The sequence below is a fragment of the Humulus lupulus genome, chromosome 3, assembly GCF_963169125.1.
Source record: "Humulus lupulus chromosome 3, drHumLupu1.1, whole genome shotgun sequence".
Lineage (NCBI taxonomy): Eukaryota > Viridiplantae > Streptophyta > Magnoliopsida > Rosales > Cannabaceae > Humulus > Humulus lupulus.
In genome coordinates this window covers 60,926,379-60,949,181 of record NC_084795.1, presented here as the reverse complement: position 1 = coordinate 60,949,181, position 22,803 = coordinate 60,926,379, and the positions used below count along the sequence as shown (strand labels likewise).

The 22,803-nt window shown below is 33.6% G+C and overlaps 1 long non-coding RNA gene across 1 annotated transcript; it reads left to right on the top strand.

The window, feature by feature from the left end:
- The first annotated feature begins 17,272 nt into the window (after positions 1-17,272).
- On the top strand, positions 17,273-17,727 carry LOC133821157 (uncharacterized). Its single transcript, XR_009887345.1, has 3 exons — positions 17,273-17,340; positions 17,432-17,487; positions 17,566-17,727. It is a non-coding gene; the product is annotated as an uncharacterized LOC133821157 (long non-coding RNA).
- Positions 17,728-22,803: the final 5,076 nt, after the last annotated feature.

The following is a 22,803-nucleotide window of genomic DNA, read 5'->3' as shown; positions in this document are numbered from 1 at the left end:
GTAACTCTGCTTAATTTAAATTTTTTTTTTTATAAGACTAGAACTTAAGAATGATGGATTCATCTATGCTTGACTATTGTGTTTGTTTGTATTGATTTTATAGGTAATTCATCAATGTAATGATTTTGTAATTTTTCTTTTTATATAGTGCATATTATAAGGGTTCTTCCAATGAATTACTCGGCAATCCTACAAAGATATTCAATGTTGCATGTCCAAAACAACCACAAAGTCATGAATGCAGTTTTTATGTGTTGAAGTACATTAGAGATCTTGTACGAGCATCAAATGCAATAGAAACCCTAAAAGAAAAAGTAAGTTTATTTTTTATAACTTATTTTGGTATCAATAACCTATAAAATAATCAATGTTGTTATTAATTTTACAGTTTGATGGGAAGAAGGAATCACTACAAGAAATTTGACCTTTACCTACGCATTTCTTACCTACATATATTTATTGGTAGCTAACGCATTATTTTACCAACGTTTATTTTTTCGTACCGACTATTGGTAGGTGATTCTTTTAGGAATTACAAGAGGATATCAAATATATCATTACCTACCATTAGTATTGGTAGGTATTCAATTTACCTATGATTATGTTTGGAGGGAAATTTTTTAATGATTCCCGCTTATTTTTCCCTCCAATTTTAACATAATATTCATATATATTTTTAAATGCTGAGTGTTTGTTGACATGTTATGTATATGATGATATTTCAAGTGAGTTATGTGACACGTGGGACTAGTTTTATTTATTTTTTTAAAATAATAAATTATATAATTTAAAAATTAATTAATATTAATTTTAATTTATTTTAAGTTATATATACACCTAAATAATATTATCTAGCCCTAAACTAACTCTCTCTCAACCATCTCCCTCATTCTCAGTCGCATCCCTCACTTTCTCTCATCATCTCTCCCAATTTTAGAACCTCTCTTCATTTTTTGGACCTATATCCATTGTCGACTTCACATTAATCTCCATGGTCAATCAATGCTTGATGCTCATCCGTCGACCTGCCTCAGCCATCGACGCTTGCTGCTCCATTCTTCCTTATTCTTCGAATGTCTGAGCTGCTGCCACTGTCCTTCAAATGTCTGAGCCGCTGCCTTGTTCTTCAAATCTCTAAGCCGTTGCCACTGTCATTCAGATCTTTGAGTCGCTGCCTTGTTCTTCAAATCTCTGAGTTGCGCCTACCATTGTTCTTCAAGTGTCTGAGTTGCCACCATTGTTGTTCAGTTCTATAAGTTCCTCACTCTCCCTTTGATATCTCTGACTGATTGTATGGTTCTCTCTACCATCCTTGTGTGAGATTCAGATTTTGTTGGGTATCCATTGATTGAAGATAGTTTTGGGTACTTTTTCTTGTTCATATTTTTTGTAATTCCTCAGTGATTATTTTTTTTGTCAAGCTTCTGATAATATTGTTGGTAATGTTGGGGTTTTATGCCCTAATTAAAACTCAAATTCTTTGTAATCTTATTTTATTAACAATAAAAGAATAGAAATCATTTTTTGACTTGGTCAATCACTTTGCTCACATGTTTTATTTTCATGATTATTTGTTTAATATAAACTTCTATTAAATCCCGAGCATATAGCTAATCTTATTTATAGTGACGTAATCACAGTGGAATATAAATATGATTATATGTTCAAAATAAGTTAGTCCTAAGATTAGTCAGTGCACTGGATTTACACTGACTTGCCAATCTACGATATGATCTACTTACACATTACAGTGTTATGTTCTTTCAAGAACATTAGCAAAGTAGATAAGATCGGATGTATTTGTTACATCGGACAGGACCGATATTGACAGTTGATAAGATAAGTAAACATACCGTTATTATCTATTCTAGTCATATCATATAGTTGACCATAGGTCAATTCAATCTCAATTATGAGTGGTTAGTATTCTAACTGATTGTATTATTTGAGTTCTTTGACTTGTTCGTTACCAGCTTACCCTACGGACTAGCCCATACTTACATCTTGGGAACTCGGTAGTATAATTGAGTGGGAGTGTTAATCATAGATATGAACATCTATAGCTTCTGATGAAGAAGTGAAACGATGGTTTCCTTTTAGTTTGGTTCAAGGTGATAAATGATAGAGATCTCATTTCAGTAATTAAATTAGTTTACTGAAATATCATTTACAAGGAACTAAGTGTTTTAAAGATAAAATACAATGAGGGGTAAAACGGTATTTTAGTCCTATCTCATTGTAGATCGTCTATAGAGGATTGAGTGAAAATTATGGTTGTAACAATGGATAATTAATAGCGTATCTATATTTGTTATAGAGCGTTCTATGAATTCAAGAGTGCAATTCCAAGTCTATAGTGGAGTCACGAGGAATTAATAAGTTAGTAAATTTATTTGACATACGGAACATGTCCGAGGAGGACAAGATGTTCAATTTTCTGTCTGGACTACAGCCGTGGGCGCAGGCTGAGTTGAGGAGACAGGCGGTAGTTGATCTACCATCGGCAATTGTGGCTGCCGAGAAACTTGTGGATTACAAGTATAGTAATACTCCGACTTCACAAGGGGATGCTTCAAAGAAGTCGAATGGTGGGAAAAAGAACAGCGGGAAACCATCTTTGTCTAAGGGTGGACAGAATCATGATGGCAAGAAGAAAGTAGGTTCTGGAGGGAACAACCAGACCGAATCTTCCCAGGCAACCAACAAGAGAAGTGTTGGGTGTTTTATCTGCAGCGGTCCTCACATGGCAAGGGAGTGTCCGAAGAGGGAGAAGCTAAATGCTATGATCACACAGGAAGCTCAGAATGGTGGTGATCACGAAGCTCCTTCTAGGATGAACCCCATGCAACTTCTGAATGCAATCACTACGGGGAAAACAAGTCAGTTCAAAGGCTTGATGTACGTGAAGGTGTTCGTTAACGGAAAAGAAGTGAAAGCTATGGTGGACTCAGGGGCCACGAATAATTTTGTGTCCTCAAGAGAAGCAGAAAGACTTGGCCTGGATGTTGTTCAAAGTTCGACTAGATTGAAAGCAGTGAATTCAGAGGCGAAACCGATTCAAGGATCCGCTAGAGTGATATTGAAGGTTGGGGCTTGGGAGTCTCAGTGCAACCTCATGGTGGTTCCGTTGGATGATTTCGAGATGATTCTTGGGATAGAATTTTTGGGTGCAGCAAGGGCAATGGTTGCACCACACCTTAAGGGTGTAATGATCTGTGACGAGGAGTGTCCTTGTTTTGTTGAAGCAGTCACTTCAGTCCAAGATCGAGGGAAAGACATTGTGTTGGAAACAGCGACGCAGTTTGGGAACTCTATAAGAAAGAAGGGGAATCAAGCTTATGTGGCCGCCCTGATAGAAGTGAAGCCAGACCAGCGGGTCGAGGTACCCGATGAGATTGCGGCGTTGCTGAGAGAATTTGCTGACACAATGCCTAACGAGTTGCCTAGAGAACTTCCTCCAAGGAGGGCGATTGATCACAAGATTGAGTTGGAACCAGGGGCGGTTCCACCGGCCAAAGCACCGTACAAGATGGGACCTTCGGAGTTGGAAGAACTCAGGAGACAGTTGAAGGAGATGGTTGATAGTGGGTTTATTCAGCCATCCAAGGCTCCTTATGGTGCGCCAGTATTGTTTCAGAAGAAAGCAGATGGGTCGTTGAGGATGTGCGTTGATTACCGGGCATTGAACAAAGTCACGGTAAAGAACAAATACCCAGTTCCAAACGCTGCGGATTTGTTTGATAGGTTGACGAAAGCATCATACTTCACCAAACTAGATCTCCGGTCAGGGTACTGGCAGGTTCGAATTGCAGTGGGGGATTAATCAAAAACTACCTGTGTTACGAGGTATGGTTCATTTGAATTTTTAGTGATGCCTTTCGGTTTAACTAACGCTCCTGCAACATTCTGTAATCTAATGAACGATGTGTTGTATGAGTTTTTGGACCGATTTGTTGTCGTGTATCTCGACGACATTGTGATCTATAGCAATTCGTTAGAAGAACATTTGCAGCATCTGAGGAAGGTGTTGTCAAAGTTGCGAGAAGAAAAGCTGTACATCAAGAAGGAGAAATGCGAGTTTTGCAGGCAAGAAGTAAAATTCTTGGGTCACTGGGTTGGCCAAGGGAAACTCAGAATGGATGAGGGCAAAGTAAAAGCAATCATGGATTGGCCTATTCCTAAGAAAGTGCCGGAGTTGCGTTCGTTTCTGGGATTGGCTAATTACTATCGGAAATTCATCAGGGGATACTCAAGGAAGGTGAGTGCACTGACGGATCTCCTCAAGAAAGACCAGAAGTGGTGTTGGACTGAAGACTGCAATGAGGCCTTTGAGAAGCTCAAGGTGGCGGTATCTTCAAAACCTATCTTGAAATTGCCAGACTTTGACTTACCATTTGAAGTGCAGACAGATGCATCTGACCGTGCTCTAGGCGGCCACATAAGCTTGATTCCCCTTCTTTCTTATAGAGTTCCCGAACTGCGTCGCTGTTTCCAACACAATGTCTTTCCCTCGATCTTGGACTGAAGTGACTGCTTCAACAAAACAAGGACACTCCTCGTCACAGATCATTACACCCTTAAGGTGTGGTGCAACCATTGCCCTTGCTGCACCCAAAAATTCTATCCCAAGAATCATCTCGAAATCATCCAACGGAACCACCATGAGGTTGCACTGAGACTCCCAAGCCCCAACCTTCAATATCACTCTAGCGGATCCTTGAATCGGTTTCGCCTCTGAATTCACTGCTTTCAATCTAGTCGAACTTTGAACAACATCCAGGCCAAGTCTTTCTGCTTCTCTTGAGGACACAAAATTATTCGTGGCCCCTGAGTCCACCATAGCTTTCACTTCTTTTCCGTTAACGAACACCTTCACGTACATCAAGCCTTTGAACTGACTTGTTTTCCCCGTAGTGATTGCATTCAGAAGTTGCATGGGGTTCATCCTAGAAGGAGCTTCGTGATCACCACCATTCTGAGCTTCCTGTGTGATCATAGCATTTAGCTTCTCCCTCTTCGGACACTCCCTTGCCATGTGAGGACCGCTGCAGATAAAACACCCAACACTTCTCTTGTTGGTTGCCTGGGAAGATCCGGTCTGGTTGTTCCCTCCAGAACCTACTTTCTTCTTGCCATCATGATTCTGTCCACCCTTAGACGAAGATGGTTTCCCGCTGTTCTTTTTCCCACCATTCGACATCTTTGAAGCATCCCCTTGTGAAGTCGGAGTATTACTATACTTGTAATCCACAAGTTTCTCCGCAGCCACAATTGCCGATGGTAGATCAACTACCGCCTGTCTCCTCAACTCAGCCTGCGCCCACGGCTGTAGTCCAGACAGAAAATTGAACATCTTGTCCTCCTCGGACATGTTCCGTATGATAACTTATTGGAGCTTGATTTCATAGGCCCATGGTCCCCATTGTACCTTGGATAAAATCATCTAGATAGTCTCAATTAATTGATTTAATTATCAATTAGAATTATCAAAGTTGACCAGGTCAATTTTGGATAGTTTCACAGAGTTGTGTAATTTTGAGAAGAAAAGAGAAATTATGGCAGATTTATTAATTAAGATAAATTGGTATCTAAATTAATAAATAAATTTAAATCAAGGTTCAAATTATAAATAATTAATTTGATAAAGGATTTAAATAATTATTTAATTAATTAAATCAATAGAAAATAATACATGCCTTGATTTTAAGTCCAATGGGCTTATAATCAAATGGGAAATTTCACGGGCCTATAGCCCATGATAATTTCGACCTAGGGCTTCAAAATGGCTGTTATTTTATTGATTTTTTAGTTAAATTAAATGGCCTAATTGAGTCTATAAAAGGAGTGCTTAGAGAGAAGATTTTAGAGACGACAGATAAGTCACAAGTCAGATTTTCTGATAGTTTTATATTCTCTCTAAACACAAGTCCTTTTCTAAGCCTCTTTGTTATTTTCTCTTCTTCTCTCTATATCTATCTCATGTGTTGAGAATTGCCCACACTAGTCTAGGTGGTTCTAAGGATACATTGGAAGATCGTGAAGAAAATAGAAGATCGGTTCAGTTTCTTGGTAATACTCTGCGACAGAGAGGATACAAGAGTTAGAGAAACTGAAGGAAGGATTCTTAATTCCGTTGCGTATACTGTAAGTATTATATTATTTGTTTCTCTTTGAATTCAATTTTAGAAACATGTTTTAGTCTATCTCGTATTAATTTGTTTAATATTAGATATACATGAAAATAAATAAAGATCATGTATAAGCTTTTTCCAACAGGTAATGTCTCTACTTTTTTGCTTAAGGTTTGATATTGGTTTGTTTAGAGGCTTTTATTATTTCGAATTCTTGGAATGGCCTAGCTTTGAGATTTTATGGTGGCTTTGATATTTCAAATTTTGTGGCTTGGTGGCTTTAAGAATTTTGGACCTTTGGTTTGGTGGCTGAGTTTTAGACAGTTTGGCTTGCTGGCTTTGAGGTATATTTTTATGATTAATTCATTTTGATTAAATCCCCACTAATCTGAAGGATTAATGACTATCCATTATTTAGAGACTGTTTGGTTGTTATTTTCTATGTATATTTATTATATGGTTTAGATTTATGGTTTGACAAATTTCTATTTTGATGATTAGTGTGTTTCGACTTTGAGTTGTGTAGAGTTTTTCAGTTATGTTTCATTGTTGTAATTTGGTTTATGTGTTTCATTGCTATATTCTAGTTTATTTGTTTGGTTGTCCTTAAGCTTTGAGTTGTGATTCATGGTTTTGGGGTTTTGTTCATGTTCAAGGAGTTTTTCATATCTGATATTGTTTTCCCTATGCTTTCATTAGTTTTATTTTGATGAAAAGTTAGTTTTACATATACTTCTATATAAATCTTATTGATTATACTTGAATGCAGTTTTTAACTTTTATTTATTCATGTATAAACTTTAATGGGAAACTTAGGAAATGTATCTTTATTTGCAGAGTAACTAATATATTTCAAGTATTAGTGTGTTTCACTGTCCTAAATCTGATTGATTAAGCTTTCTTTTATGTATTATAGCTGATGAAATTGACTAAAGATGAGTTTTTTTTTTAATAGTTAAGTACTGATTCTATTTATTTATTTGTTGTTATGTTTCCAAAGTTTTACATTAATCTCAAGTGTTTTTCTACTGCATAAATAAAATTTTGTAAATTGGTTTTTAATCCAATTGGACTTTGTTTTATGGTTTATTTCTTGTTTCTAAAATTTCAAACAACATTGTTAATATGTCATTGAAAATGTAGTGCACCTAATTTTTTTTTTAGTTATTAAAATTTTGTGTTTTATTTTATTTAATTGTTAAGTGTTGTGAATTATTTTATTTAATTGTTTGTTTGTTTAAATTAATTGTTAGAATTTTTTGGTAGAATTTTTGTGAAATTATTTCTTAAATGATATTTATTAATTTTATTTTAAAATGTGATTATTTGAGTTTTGGTTGAATGCACTAAGGGGCATGATAGGTAGTGATGCACCCTAGCGATTTAGTGTGTGCAAGTGCATGGTAGCATGGTGCACATGTGTAGAATTTTCTACACACTTTGAAATTGCCTTTTATTGGATTTATTGGAATTATAAGAAAAATAAATAAAAGGAAGAGGAAACAAGGCTTGGACGTGTGTGTGTAGTGGGAAAGGAAATGGGTTTTATTCCATTTATTCTCTTAAACAAAAAAATTAAAATTAGAAGACAATGGCTATTTTTGGGAAAGGAGGTGATCAACTTTTATCTTCTACCAATTATGATAAAAACAAATAAATGAAAATTAAAAGAAAATAAATAGGAAATTGACCCTTTTCTTTTAATTGGACCTTTATGAGAGAATTAAGATAAAGGGGGAAGGAAAAATTGGAAGAGCATTATGGTCTTGGGGAAATTAACCTAGAGATGGGCATGGGTGTTGGTGTTGTTTTGGAGTGATTCTTATGAAATTCTCATAGATATATTCGTAGTATGTCCATGAACTTCATTATTGATATGTGGTGTAGATAATATGATGTTATTCTTTTCTATGATTAATGATATTTCATGATTGTGTACATGCGGGTTTCGGCCTATGCATGTCTATAGGTTCCCTATGATTTATTATTTTATGTTGTCAATGTGTTAGATCCATGTTCTAGGACCAATGTAGCTTTGGTATAATAATCATTTGGACTCTTGATGATTGAATCCATGAAATTTGGTAAATATGTTTATGAGATTATGTGACAATAAGTTATGGTATGCATGGAAGATGATAGTAACATGATAGGATGCATGTGGAAATAAATGAGAAATTGGTTTGATAGTTAATCCATGAGGGTTTTGGTTATAAGGGTATAATGCATGATGAAGTTGTTGATTTTGTATTACCCATGCATATTAGGAACATGTTAGGGTTTGTGAATTGATATATTAGATTTAAACATGTATGGTAATGATATAAATTTTGTCAAAAACATGATGTAAAGATGGATTTTGTTTTGATTAAGCTTGCTGATTTTTGGAGTTTGGGTGGTTAGTATATGATGAAAATAATGTTTGGATGTTTAAAATAATTTTGCCAATGTTTTGATGTTTCAAGAAATTAAAGGGAAGGTTTTAAGATGCCTTAAAATGATATTTTTTGCACAAATCATTACCTACAAATTGTTCTTTATTTTTGAGAAAATATTGAGTTTTAAACATAAAAATGGTGATTTTGATAATAAAGATAGTTGCTCGAGTTTTTGTAAAAAAGGTGGAGTTGTATTTTTATAAAAGAAATTTGGTGAGTATCGTGAAATAAATTAATACTTTAAACTATGGAAATATTAAAAGTGGTATTTTTAATATAACATGAGTTTTCATTTTAATTGTTACGATTTTTCTTTATTTAATTAAGAAAAAATGTTCAATTTAGTTCCCTTGTGAATTTTAAGTAAATTAAATTATGGCTGAAAGTATTAATTGAATATTTATAAAAATGATCGTTGGATTTCTCACATATGAATTTCTTCTATTTTAAATTTCATCTTAGAAAAAAATAACACAAGTAAAAATATATTTTTCCCCATCTAAAATAGATTTTTCTCACATTAAATTTATAAATTTTATAATTGAATTATAAGGTTATTTTTAGTAAAACATGCTAAATGATAAGTATTTTACATAATTGTTAGTCTTTGTTATTTTATGAAAATTAAAAGTGATTAATGGAATAATAATATTTTTTTAAATGATTGATTAAATTATTTTTATGAAATAAAATAATGCTTTTGGAAGATTAATCAACTTGAAAATTTTAAAGGGATAAATAATGGTAATCAAAGCATGTTACAATTTTAATATTTCCACAATGATAGAAGTAAGACGCGTAGAATTATCATTTTAAACGCCACGTTTACGCATTGTTCCCACGTATGCATGTCGCATGCAAATTCACTTTTACGTTAAAAAATATGTCTTTTATGCAACCATGTAGTTTTTATAGCAAGATCATGCATGCAATATAGGTAGAATGTGCATTATTCTTTTATGACCTTATGTGTAAATATGTCTTGTTTAGATGTTGTGAGTAACTCTCACCATGTGTGCATGGCCCATGCACACATGAGTTATATGAGTGGGCAAAATAGAGTTTATGTGATGCTAAGGAATGTTATTTTGATTATGGTATAGGCTCGTTGATAAGTTGTCATTTTACTTAGCTTGGACCTGAGGTAAGGAAGTTAGATAGAATTTTGCTTGTTATGCTATGAATGGTAAGATTGTTTGTATGAATGAAAGTGTTATGATGCTTTGCGCTATGAATTATGAAATGCTTTGATATGATGGTATGTTTGGATTGTATGTTGTATGCTATGAATGGATGTTAGCGTGATGAATGCGACACATCAAAAAATGGGTTGCTAAGGATACAAAGACGTAACCCGAGTTACTAAGGATATGAAGACGTAACTCCAAGGGCGGACGCGCTGAGGTTATTTAAGGACCAGAGATCCTGTTTACCTCAAAGGGTGACATGGACAAGTTAGCGGACCATGTTCACAAGGTTATGATGATGTTATGATGTTTTGTTATGTTATGATGTTTTGTTATGTTATGGTGATGTTATGATGTCTATGATATGATGATGATGTTATGTTGACATGAATATGTTTATGTTTATGATATTGACGCCATTTGATGATGATGCTATGGTGTATAAAGATGAATGAAGGTGTTTGTGATTTGTTGTTTCTTACTTGTTTGTTGTTTTGTACTTCCTTACTGTGATTTTAGCTCACCCCCCTTACTTTCCCTTCCAGGTAGCAAATAGGTTTTCTCTATGGCACGCGTGGTGATGTGGGGAGTTCTGTCGTCCTGGTGTGTATGGTCTGGGGGCATCCTATGGACGAGAAAATGACCATTTTAAAACGCCATTTTCTTTTAATAATGTTATATTTAATGGGAATTTTTAAAACTTATCAGTGGGACTTGAACTTTTTGATTGTTTTAGAACTTTGCATGAAAACTGATATTTTATTTTAAACTATTGGGCCCAACTTGCATGTTTTAAGCAAGACCCCACTGAAAATCTTTATAATAAGTGGCTTTCTATTATAAACCAAATGAATATGTGAATGTTTTCAAAGCACTAGACTAGGGTGTTTTACAGAAAAAAAACCTTAGTTAATCTTGGATTGTGTTTTACGGTTTAATCCAATTGGACTGTGTTTGTTAGTTAATATTATTAGGTCATTTTCTGTGTCTATAATCCAATTGCAGTTTTCAACTTGTATTTATTCATGTATAAACTTTAATGGAAACTTAGGAAATGTATCTTTCTTTACACAGTAACTAATATATTTCAAGTATTACTGTGTTTCACTGTCCTAAGTCTGAGTGATATATTTTTTTATATTGATAGATTTAGAGTTAGGAATTTTATGTTTCTACTCTGTTTTGTTTATTGATATTTTTTTTATTTGAGATTATTTGTTATGTTGATATTAGTTTGAGATTTAGTCTTTTTTTTGTGTTTCTAATCTGTTTTGTGTTTTTCCATGTTTATTTTGCATTGTGTTATATTGCTTTGTTTTGTTTATGTAATGACCCACTAATCTAGACTAATTGGACCATTATCGAAACTATACATAAAACTTACATTTTTCGAAAATACCATAATTTATTGAGTAACTTGAAAATAAGAGTTATTTACAAAGAAATAGAATACTAAGAAGGATTTTGGGATCCCATTGTCTTTAAAACAAAATAAGATTTAAAATAAAAGACATTACATAATAATGCGGAAAATACATGTAAAACCATAAAAAAAAACATAAAAGGAGACTACATCCTCGAATCGATAACGCTCGGCCCCTTGACTCCATTCATCATCGATACACATTCTCCAAGCGTCACGAATCTTTCCGCCTCTAAACTTATTTTCCTGCACATAAACAGAAAGGAGTGAGCCTAATGCCCAGTAAGGAAAATCTAACACAAAGTCACATACATAATTTCATAAGAAAACATAAGGACTTAACACAATACATATAACATACACTTATTATAATGGCCATTATTACTTGGGGTCCCATAGACTAAACAAGCATATGCCCATGGGGTTAATGGGGTCCTACTAGCTAAGTAGGTCATATGCCCATAACCCATTTGGGGTCTTGTTAGTCATATGGGTCATATGCCCAAGCCTACATACACATATACATATCATAACACTTTTAATAACATAATCATATAGATAACATAAGCACATAACATATTAATTCTAGCCTATTTTCCTTACCAAAGTTACCGGGATAAAATGGACTGAGTTAGGACTTTTGGAACACTCCTAAAACCACAATGAACAAGGGTGAGTCTAAAGAAAGGAGATGAAATGAAAGAGAATAGGAAGACTAAACCATTAAACGAAAATATGCTTACCACCACTTAAGTGCTTAAGAACTTGGATTCCCTAACCAAAAATAAGAATAAGGTTAGGGGACTGAGTAGAAGGTTTTGAGAAAGAAATAACATAGAACACAGAAAGGACTAGAGTTTTGGGTTTACCTCAAAGATTGCAAGATCAATCTAACATCCACCGAAATACTATAGTACTCACTTACTTCCCAAGTGTTTGATAAGCTTATGATGTTTAAGCTTATAGTTTTTCCCCAAACCAAGTGTTTACACTCTCTCACTCACTTAACACTAGCAGCCTCTGAACTTAGAGCAAATGGTGAATAATGGCTGGGTACTAGGTCCTATTTATAGAGTTTGGGAATGAAAATATCTTGATTTTACTTGAATAAAAATAATGGCTTTTTAAGTGAAAATCATTTGAATAATCGTTCAGCAGAGGCTGAAGACTCGTTCAGAAGATGCTGGACTGTTGAAGGCGTTTGAATGGCTGAAGGGAAAAGAATTCAAACGAATTTGAAAACATGCTGGTGGAGGCGATATATCGCCCCCTATAGGCGATATATCGCCTGGACCTTTGTTCCCGAGGCGACCGTGCATCGATTCGTGTTTTCCGTATCTACGTGCTGCGACATATCGCCCCCTATAGCTGCGATATATCGGCATACGCAGAATATTTAAACACGAGTTTACACATTTTTAGCTAAGTTTGAATGGACTAAACAGCCTTGACTAAGCCCTCAACGTGCTCAAAGCTGCTGACTGACCCTATACATTCAAACTTTTACCCTTATTTAATTTAATCCTCAAAAATACTTAATCCTTAATTACCATTCAAAACATGTGCTTAAAATCCTATTGGTTGATGTCTAAACCTTATAATATAATAATATATTCCTTAATATCAGACACATTAATCAAACCTTAGGTTATACTTAATATTCTTAAACTATAGGTTAAACTTAGAAAATCTATAAGTACTACTATGAGTGTCCAAATAACTCCCGGTCTGAACCAAAAATCCAAAGTAACAATGATAACACTAAACATACTATAATACTACTAAACAATTAGCTAAGTAAAGTTCTTGGACTCTACAGTTTATTTCCATGTGCCTCTTTATTTCTATTTTGGCTAGTTTTCCATTCTCAAATTTCTGTTAAATTTTCCATTCACATTGTTTCCTTTAAAAAAAGTTTCACACTAATTTATGTTATTGTAATTATGTGTTATATAATTGAAGTTGGTTCTTTTGGGTACACTTGCTAATGCTTTAAATGTGTCATCCTACATGTTAGATTTGCTCTTGTTTCTGATATTTGTATTTAGCTTTAGTGTTGCTCTTTAATTGTAGGGTCTGGTTCTGTTTTGAGCAAGAAATCTGTTTTGATATGTCTATATATGAAGCGATCTGTTTTGAGTAAGGATTTGGTTTAATATATGTTGTTTGGTACTTTGTTTCTGATATTTGTATTTAGCTTTAGTGTTGCTATTTGAGTGTAGGGTATGGTTCTGTTTTGAGGAAGGAATTTGTTTTAATGCCTATATATGAAGGGATTAGGAATGGCAAAATGGGTCTATGGAGCGGGGCGGGTCGGGGCCCCAACCCGGCGGGGCATCATTGCCCTGGTAAAATTGGGGCAGAATTCGGGGCGGGGCTTTGACCCCCCCTCCCCCCCCCCCCCCCCCCCCCCGATATAAATTCAGGCGGGTTGGGGCAGACCCGCCCCGATTACTTTTTTTTTTTTTTTTCTAAGTGAGTTATACTGATTACTGAACTGAACCCTTTTTTTCCAAAGCCAAAAACGAAACCTTCTTCTCCATCCAAACCAAATCTGCTGCTGCCGAATGCCGATCCAACCACTGAACAACCAGGAAGAACATGGTCAATGAAGTTCCCGCCAGGATCGACGCCACTAATTTCCATCTAGGAACGTGTTTTGCCCGTTGATTGGCGGTGTATCCCGCCACCGTCACCTGCAAAGTTTTGGGTAATGGTGAGTGCTCTCTTCTCCATCTCCATCTTCTTCATCTTCAGATCTTCTATTCATTTTTTCAGATGGGTATTGCTTCTGTGAACACAAATTTTGCATGTAAAGTACTTTTGAATTCAAGGGTTTCTTGATGGTTCTTTTGCTAGGTACTCATTTTCGTGTTCTTGTCTTTGCTCTGCTGTGAAGTTTTGGCTACTGATTCATATGGAACTTGATGTAATAAACAATCCAAATGCAGCTTATGAACTTGATTTTGCACTCAGATTCTGTGAAATTATACCTTATTAGTTATTTCTCTCTTTTCTATTATGTATGTACTGTTCAACATTGATAAACATGTTTTTGTCAGCCTTATATTGTTGCATCAGGTTTTCTCCTTCTTGTCATCGTTCAATTGTATTTCATGAATTGAGTTTACTCATATAACATAAATCTTAGCAACATTATGGTCGTTTCTTTTTTTCAGGTTTGCATCTTTGCCTATGGTCAAACAGGATTAGGCAAAACATATACCAGTTGGCTAGAAGCTGTTTCAATCCAACTGTTCTTTCAGGCATACTGTGGCTGTAAGCATATATTACTTTCTTTTCATTTGCATCTACACAAATGTTGGTTATTTAGTCAAGTATGCATACTCAAATAGTAGAACAGTTTGTTTATGACATATCTAACCATATTTTAATTTTCATATTTGCTTCGAATGCGGTTTGATAGTTTACTGGGTTTTTATTTTCATTTTTATACGTATAATAAACAAAACCATTATAGATGATTGAAAAGAAAAGAAATAGAAGAAACTAAACACTAGATAGAATAAATTATTTGTTCTCTTTTCCTTAAAAAAATTTGACTAATCTCTTTGATGACCAATTTAACAAAAAAGCAGCCATCTTAGTCTCTAAGACTTTCCAGAACCAATAGTCTTCTTAATCATTAGAGTCTTACATCTTTTCAAAAGTACGAGTCAACTTCATGGAGCCCATTACATTTCACCAGAAGTTTCATTGTTGACTTTATGACTGTCATATATCTATCTATATGTTATTTCCTTGACATTTATTATTTTTGGAAGTTTGAGTTGAGCCATAAATGTTCAATCGGTGTTGTAATTTTAGGCCTTGGTACTGTTCATCTTTGATTCATGAGACATGAAATTCTTCTGTTCTGTTCTGTTGTGTTTTGCTAGACCTTAAATAAATGCAAAACAGTCTTAAATAAATGCAAAACTTAATGTTCTGTTCTGCTATGTGTACTTTTCTTTTGTGTTTTGGTTGGGGTCATTGATAATAATAGGTTTCATGATGATTATTTTACTCAGGGACCCTGCGGATTGTGTTTCATTAGAACTGTCAGTGGCACTATTTTCTTGGTCAAAGCCTTTACTGGTTAGAATTTATGTGTTGTAATCTTTAAGTTATATTTATACATATGTATAATATTTTTGGAGCCAAGCATTTCCTAATTGTTATGTGGATATAATGTAGGTTAGATCAAACACTAAACATGTCTACCCAAGATGTTATCGAATCTAATTTTGTTGGTGATGTTGATTATGTTCATTCAACACATACACAAGAGGCACATTCTCTAGGAAATACAAGAGATGAAAGTGAGAGTAGAAGTACTAAGAGAAAGAGAACATCTCCTGCATGGGATCATTTTACATTGCAAAAAATTGATGGTATACTGAAGGCAGTTTGTAACCATTGTGGGAGGAAATTAGGGGGAGAGAGTAGTAATGGGACTAAACATTTGCTTGCTCATGTGAAAAGATGCCCAGTAATAAAGGAACAACTTGCCATGAATCCTAATCCTAATGCAAGTCCTTCAGTCACAACTTACAATTTTGATCCTGAACTAGGGAGAAAAAAGTTAGCTCAAATGATCATTCTACATGAATACCCTTTATCGATGGTTGAGCATAGTGGTTTTATAGACTATTCAAATACTCTTTGCCTTATGTTTAAAATATTGTCAAGGAATACAATTAGGTCTGATATTTTGAAAATGTACAAGGTTGAGAAGGAAAAATGTAGCCAAATTTTGGAGAAGAATAGAAGTAGAATAGCTATAACCACTGATATGTGGACTGCCAATCATCAAAAAAGGGGATATATGACTGTGACAGCTCATTTCATAGATGACTCTTGGAAGTTGCATAGTAGGATTATAAGTTTTAAGTATGTACCATGCCCACATGATGCTGTAACACTTACTGATACATTGAGTTCGTGTCTGTCTGAATGGAATATTGAAGACAAGATTAGTACAGTGACTGTGGATAATTGTACAACTAACGATGCAATGATTCCACTTTTGAAGGAAAAATTTAATTCTAACTGTTTCATTTTAAAAGGAGAGCTACTTCACATGCGTTGTTGTGCGCATATTTTGAATCTTATTGTCAAGGATGGCTTGTCTGTGATTGGTGATAGCATTGACAAGATTCGAGACAGTGTTGCTTATTGGTCGGGCACACCAAAGAGGTATGAGAAATTTGAGGACACTGCTCGTTCTCTTGAAGTGACATGTACTAAAAAGTTATCACTTGATTGTGAAACAAGGTGGAATTCAACATACATGATGCTAAACATAGCTTTATTGTACAATAGAGTATTTGAACAATTAAAACTACGTGATTCAAGATATGTTAGATATGCGCCATCAGAAGATGATTGGATTAGAGCTCAAAAATTGTGTGACAAGTTGGAAGTGTTTCATGAGGTGACAGAGTTGTTTTCAGGAACCAAGTATCCTACAGCTAATCTTTTTTTCCCAAAGATGTGTCAAATTAAAATGAGAATTAAAGCATGGATGACACTAGATGAGCCCTTTATTAGGGACATGGCAACTCAAATGATGTCTAAGTTTCAAAAGTATTGGGAAGAGATTCATGGGCTTATGAGTGTGGCTGTTATTTTGGATCCAAGATATAAGTTAATGTTGATCGAATATTATTTTCCTACCATTTATGGAAATGATCAATATGAGATTGAAATTGAGAAGGTTTGCAAGCTTTGTTATGAGCTACTAGAAGAGTACAGTTCTAAGTTTCCTAATCTTAGAGAAAGAAGTCAGCAAATGGATAGTGTATCAGCATCTTCTCAAACACAAATAGATGATCTATCTAACTTTGACACATATGTTAGAGTTGCATATGGTGTAGAGAATGTGAAGTCAGAGTTAGAACTCTATTTGGAAGAGAAATTGATACCTAGGACTGATGAGTTCTTTGATATATGCAATTATTGGAAAGTAACAGGACTCAAATATCTTGTGTTGAATATGATTGCCAAAGATATATTTGCTGTGCCTATTAGCACTGTTGCTTCGGAATCTACATTAAGTACTGGCGGTAGACATGTGGGTTCACACCGAGGGAGACTTCATCCTTCTACATTAGAAGCATTGATATGCACTCAAAATTGGTTGGTAAATGACAAAAAAGGTAAATATACTTATCTTTTTATATATATATATATATAAATTCATATTTTATTGTATTATTTCAATATTAATTTTTTTTATTTTCTTTACAGAAGCGACTCCACTAGTCACCATGAATGATGAAGATAATGATGTAGATCCAACTATGGTACTTAATTAAGTTTTTATAAGTCATCAAATAAATTATTAACTTCTATTTTTAATACATATATTTTTTTTTTTGTAGGAGCCATACATAGTTGATCTTGATGATTAAGGTAGCAGGTCAATAAAGAAGAAGAAAGTCATTTGATTCTTTTGACGCATCAAAAGTGGAGTGCTATGTTGCATATGATAGTTTTATTTTACTTTGTTCTCTTGAGAAACTCTCAAAAGTGGAGTGCTATGTTGCATACGATAGTTTTATTTTACTTTGTTCTCTTGAGAAACCCTTATTATACTTGGCGAATTCTTGATTTAAATGATGATATGATTTAATACAATTCTCTCATGTTACTTATATACATGCATAATATGTAAAATTGACATTAAATATGTGGTTTAGAATATTCTTAATTTTAAATAAATTTTAAGTGTAAGATTTATAAAAAAAAATATTCCATAACTACTCTATGAAAGAATTGTAAATATTAAAAAATATGTTTTATTTAATTATCCTTATTCTTATAATTATTTTTGTAAATTATAAAAAAATATATATTTGAAGGTGTAGTTGACAAGAAGTGTAAAAAATAAGGATTGCAATAAAAAAATAATTTAAGTTTAAAGAGAATTCTAAAATTAAAATTTAATATTTCTTATAAAAAAAAAAAAAAAAGACAAATGGGGCAAATGGGGCGGGGCAAACCCGCCCCGATTAAGACGGGGCGGGGCGGGGCGGAGCTAGGATATGTTTTAGTATATTTTGTTTGATACTTTGTTTATGATATTTTTATTAAGATTTAGTGTTGCTCTGTGGCTGTAGGGTTTGGTTCTGTGTCTATAATCTGATTTTTAGTTTGTGGATTTATGTCATTATTACTTTAAATTTATTTTACCTATGATGTTCAAGAATAAGTGTACTTATTTTATGTTTGTGATTATGAGACTTGAAGTGGTCATATATTTGTTTTTATATATGCTGGTATGTCAAGTATCATAAATGTCCATAATAATAAGTCATATATAATCTGAAATCCTTATGATGATTAAGTTAGGGATATTTTTTATTTTGAAGTTAATTGTAGTCATTCCCACTATCTCCAACCCAAACCTCACCTCACAAAGCCATCATCAACATTCTCAGAGTTCAGTTAGAGAAAGGAGGCTCTCGTGCAATAATTCCAAAGTGAAGAATATAAAAAAAAAATGTAGTTAGAGAAAAGAGAATTGCATAGAATTGTTGATATTTTATTTTATGAAATGTAATTAGTGTAACACTCATCATTTAATAAGCAATGAATATTTTTATAATATATGTTTGTTTATTTTGTTATTCATGTTAAATAATTTATTTGAGGAATAACGGTAAATATTTTTAAAATTAACTTCTTTCATTTATTGTTTATATTAAATTAAATTTATTGATATAATTAAAATTACCTACATATAAACATTATCTTTACTCACAAATAAATAAGCGTAGGTAAAAATAGGTATACCAGCTCATGCCATGTGGACTAGTCATTTAGTGCCACATAACCAATAAAAAGGGACAAGTAACCGAATCATTTAGTGCCATGTGTTTCACTAAAAAATTGCCACAAGGCTTGCCACGTCGATTGAAACATTAGTTGCCACGTCAAACAACTCCAAGTCATATCTGCGGGGTCCACATGAGTTTTACCTACCAATATGTTAATCGTAAGCAATGGTACCTTTCTTGACTAACTGTAGCCTACCAATACGTTATATTTACCCACGATTAATATTGGTAGGTAAATGTCGAATTTCTTGTAGTGAATATTGTGAGATTGTAGACCTCTTGCCAATCCAACATGAATGGTTAGGTCGATTGATGACATACATTTATTAGTAAGCCTATTTTGTTTATGAGTTCGCTTAATTCTAAGTTTAGTTTTCTGTAAATGTATTAATGCTAAGGCTAGCTATCTTACTTAAGTACTTGTGTTTATGCTTATGTATGACATTTCTAATTAATGAAAGTTAGCATATTTTCATTCAAAAAAAAAATCATAACTAATTCCAATTGAAAATATATATATAACTACAAGTTCATATAATTAGACCATTTAAAAAAATCAGTGCAAAAATAATATATATAAATTAAGAATTGGGCCATTTTAAAATAATCAGAAATAATTATTCCCAAAAAAAAATAGGGTATTTCGGTTATTATATAAAAATCGAAGTAGAAAGTGGGAATTTTACTTCGGTTTATACATAATTACTGAAGTAGGAAGTACCTAGCAAGGAAGTGTACACAACTTTCATCTTCGGTTATTATGTAAAAACTGAAGTAGAATCCCCACTTTCTACTTCATTTTTTACATAATAACCGAAGTAGAAAGCCTATATTTCACTTCGGTTTTTATCTACTTTTTACTTGGCTCCAAACTACTACGGTTGCGAATTTAAGCGAAAATCGAAGTGAATCCAGCATAAAAACTGATGTAAAAGCCATTTTTTCTTGTAGTGGTAATAAATGAGGATTTTGGTATTTTATGTTTATGTTCAAGAGAGTTTTAGCCTAGGGGAGATTATGGATGCATGTTGGTCAAATTATTTGATGTCACCTACACTAATTAGAAATATGCTAGGATATTTGGTTAATTGGGAATTTGTCTTAAGTCTTTTTATAAATGTTAATTTGATGATACATGAAGGTTATGGTGTCAGTATTTTTTTAAAAGCCTATTTTAAAGATGAATTTCATGTCAAGTATTCTTTCTGATTTTTTTTATAATTGGTGAATATGATGGTGAAACAATGTTTGATATGCTCAAGTAATGCCTCATTTAATGATGTATGAGTTTATGTAAACAAAAATGCATTTTTTTATTTCACATATAAATGGTATTTTTATCAAATTAACACATGCAGATTTTTGTGTATATTTTATGAAGAAAATAAGGTTTTTAATCAAAGTTTGAGATTTTAAATGAATTAAGGGTTGTTGGAATTTTTTATTAAAAATAGGAAATATGTATTTTAAATGAGATAAATAATGTTAGTGCATTAAATAAATTAAACCCTAAGTTATGTATATCTAAAAGTGATATTTTTAAAATGTAAATATAAATTTTTTGCACATTATTATTTAGGAGCAATTTTTTTTTATTTAAATGAGAAAATATTTTGGTTTAATTCACTTATGTCAATCACATTCTCCTAAACAAATTTGTCTAACAAAGTCTTTGTTTTTAGTTTTGTAAGAAATTGTTTTTGAAGCTATTTTCAAGATCATTACATCAATTATGTAAAATTGTCTGAATTAAATAAAATTTTATTTCATGTGCTTTACCCTTTCATGATTTCTAGTTCTTCTAGAATAGTTGTATATCCATTGCTTTCGCAATGAGATACTAGTAGTTTATTCTATTTTGAAACTCTTTCCAGAATTGCAAAGAACTCAACTAAATACATATAAATCTAAAATGTCCAATACATTTCCAGGTTAATGTGTTTCCTCCATAGTTTTGGAAACTGATTGTGATATCAATATTTGAAGATTTCTATCTGGTTTAAAATTAGCTTTATACTTTGGGATTTTTGGTCACTGCCTAAATACACAAACATATAATCTCCATTTTATTCAAGATACTCAAAATTAAGTCCTTATAACTATTCAACGACTCAATCCATCATTGGATTGGCAATTGTTGACTATTCCCAAATGTAAATTCGAAGACATAACATTTGATACATTAAACAATCCATCATTGACTTGTACAAATATTGTCTCATGTCTTTCTTTTCTAGTAAAAGAATAAATGGACATTATTATTTAGATAATACATCCTCCTAAACGGGAAGGCAAAAAGCTTTTGTTGGATTTTTGTAAACTAAAGTATTTAAGCTTCTTATCTATATAAGTCACTTGAGATAGTGCCTAAATGTAACACCCCACGTCACTATGGTTGCTTCTTGGAATGACGTCTGGCCCTACAAATCAACACTAGTCTTTCCAGCGTGCTTTGTACTCACTCGGACGCTTCCTAGGAAAAACTCCCATGAGGTCATCCATCATGAAACTACTCCAGGTCATGCACGCTTAACTTTGGAGTTCTCAAGTGATGGGCTACCGAAAAGAAGATGCATCTTGTTGGCATAGGTAGTACCCATAAATCCATTTATGCCTTCTTCAACTGTGCAGTCCCATACCTACACAGTCTTAGATTCATCACACTTAACCTTCCCCAGGCAATGTGGGATCGCACAACTTTTACCCTGTATTTCCCCATGTGGATCACGAGATTCTGACTGTCACAATCACCTTCCCTTAGGGGTCTGACGTCTCCGTCGGCCACACTTCTGGCTGGGTCAAGGCTCTGATACCATTTGTAACACCCCACGTCATTATGGTTGCTTCCTGGAATGATGTCTGGCCCTACAAACCAACAGGAGTCTTTCTAGTGTGCTTTGTCCTCACTCGCACGCTTCCTAGGAGGTCACCCATCATGAAACTACTCTAGGTCAGGCACGCTTAACTTTGGAGTTCTCAAGTGACGGACTACCGAAAAGAAGATGCATCTTGTTGGCAAAGGTAGTACCCATCAATCCATTTATGCCCTCTACAACTGTGTAGTCCCATACCTACATAGTCTTAGATTCATCACACTTGACCTTCCCCAGGCGATGTGGGATTGCACAACTTTTACCCACTCTTTCCCCTTGCGGATCACGGGATTCTGACTTTCACGCCAAAGATTGTTCTTTCAATCTCTGTATATTTGAATGTATAGAACATTCTTGGATTTTCTAAATCTAATATTTAGAAATGTTCAGCTAACCATTTCTTTCTATTGATAATTTCTCAACATCATTCCCAATTATTAGAACGTTATCAATATTAAGAACAAGAATCACAACAAAATCTTTATGGTCGAGATCTTCCAACAGATTTTTCATGTCAGCCATTTAATAAAGACTACTTATTCATCCATTCAAATTAATCTCAAAATCCATGCATAAAGCAGTGGATAGATTATGTAAGCATATTTAAGCTTGGTTACAGTAGAAGATATTTATTCGAGTAATAAAATTCTTCATTCTATTTGTAGCCTTAGACTATTAACCTTACTTTGAAAAGTATGTGCTTTCCTCTATTCTCCTCTTCATCTTGAATATCCTATTTCAAACTGAAGTTTAATGAAATTCAATTGGATGTTCAAGAATCCAAATGTCATAGAATTCCAAATTCCATTTCTAGATTCATGGTGTTTTATCTATTGATTTCTATAAAAATATTTTCATTGCATACTAGCATGTGAATGAAATACAGTCAAATTGTGTTACTCATAAT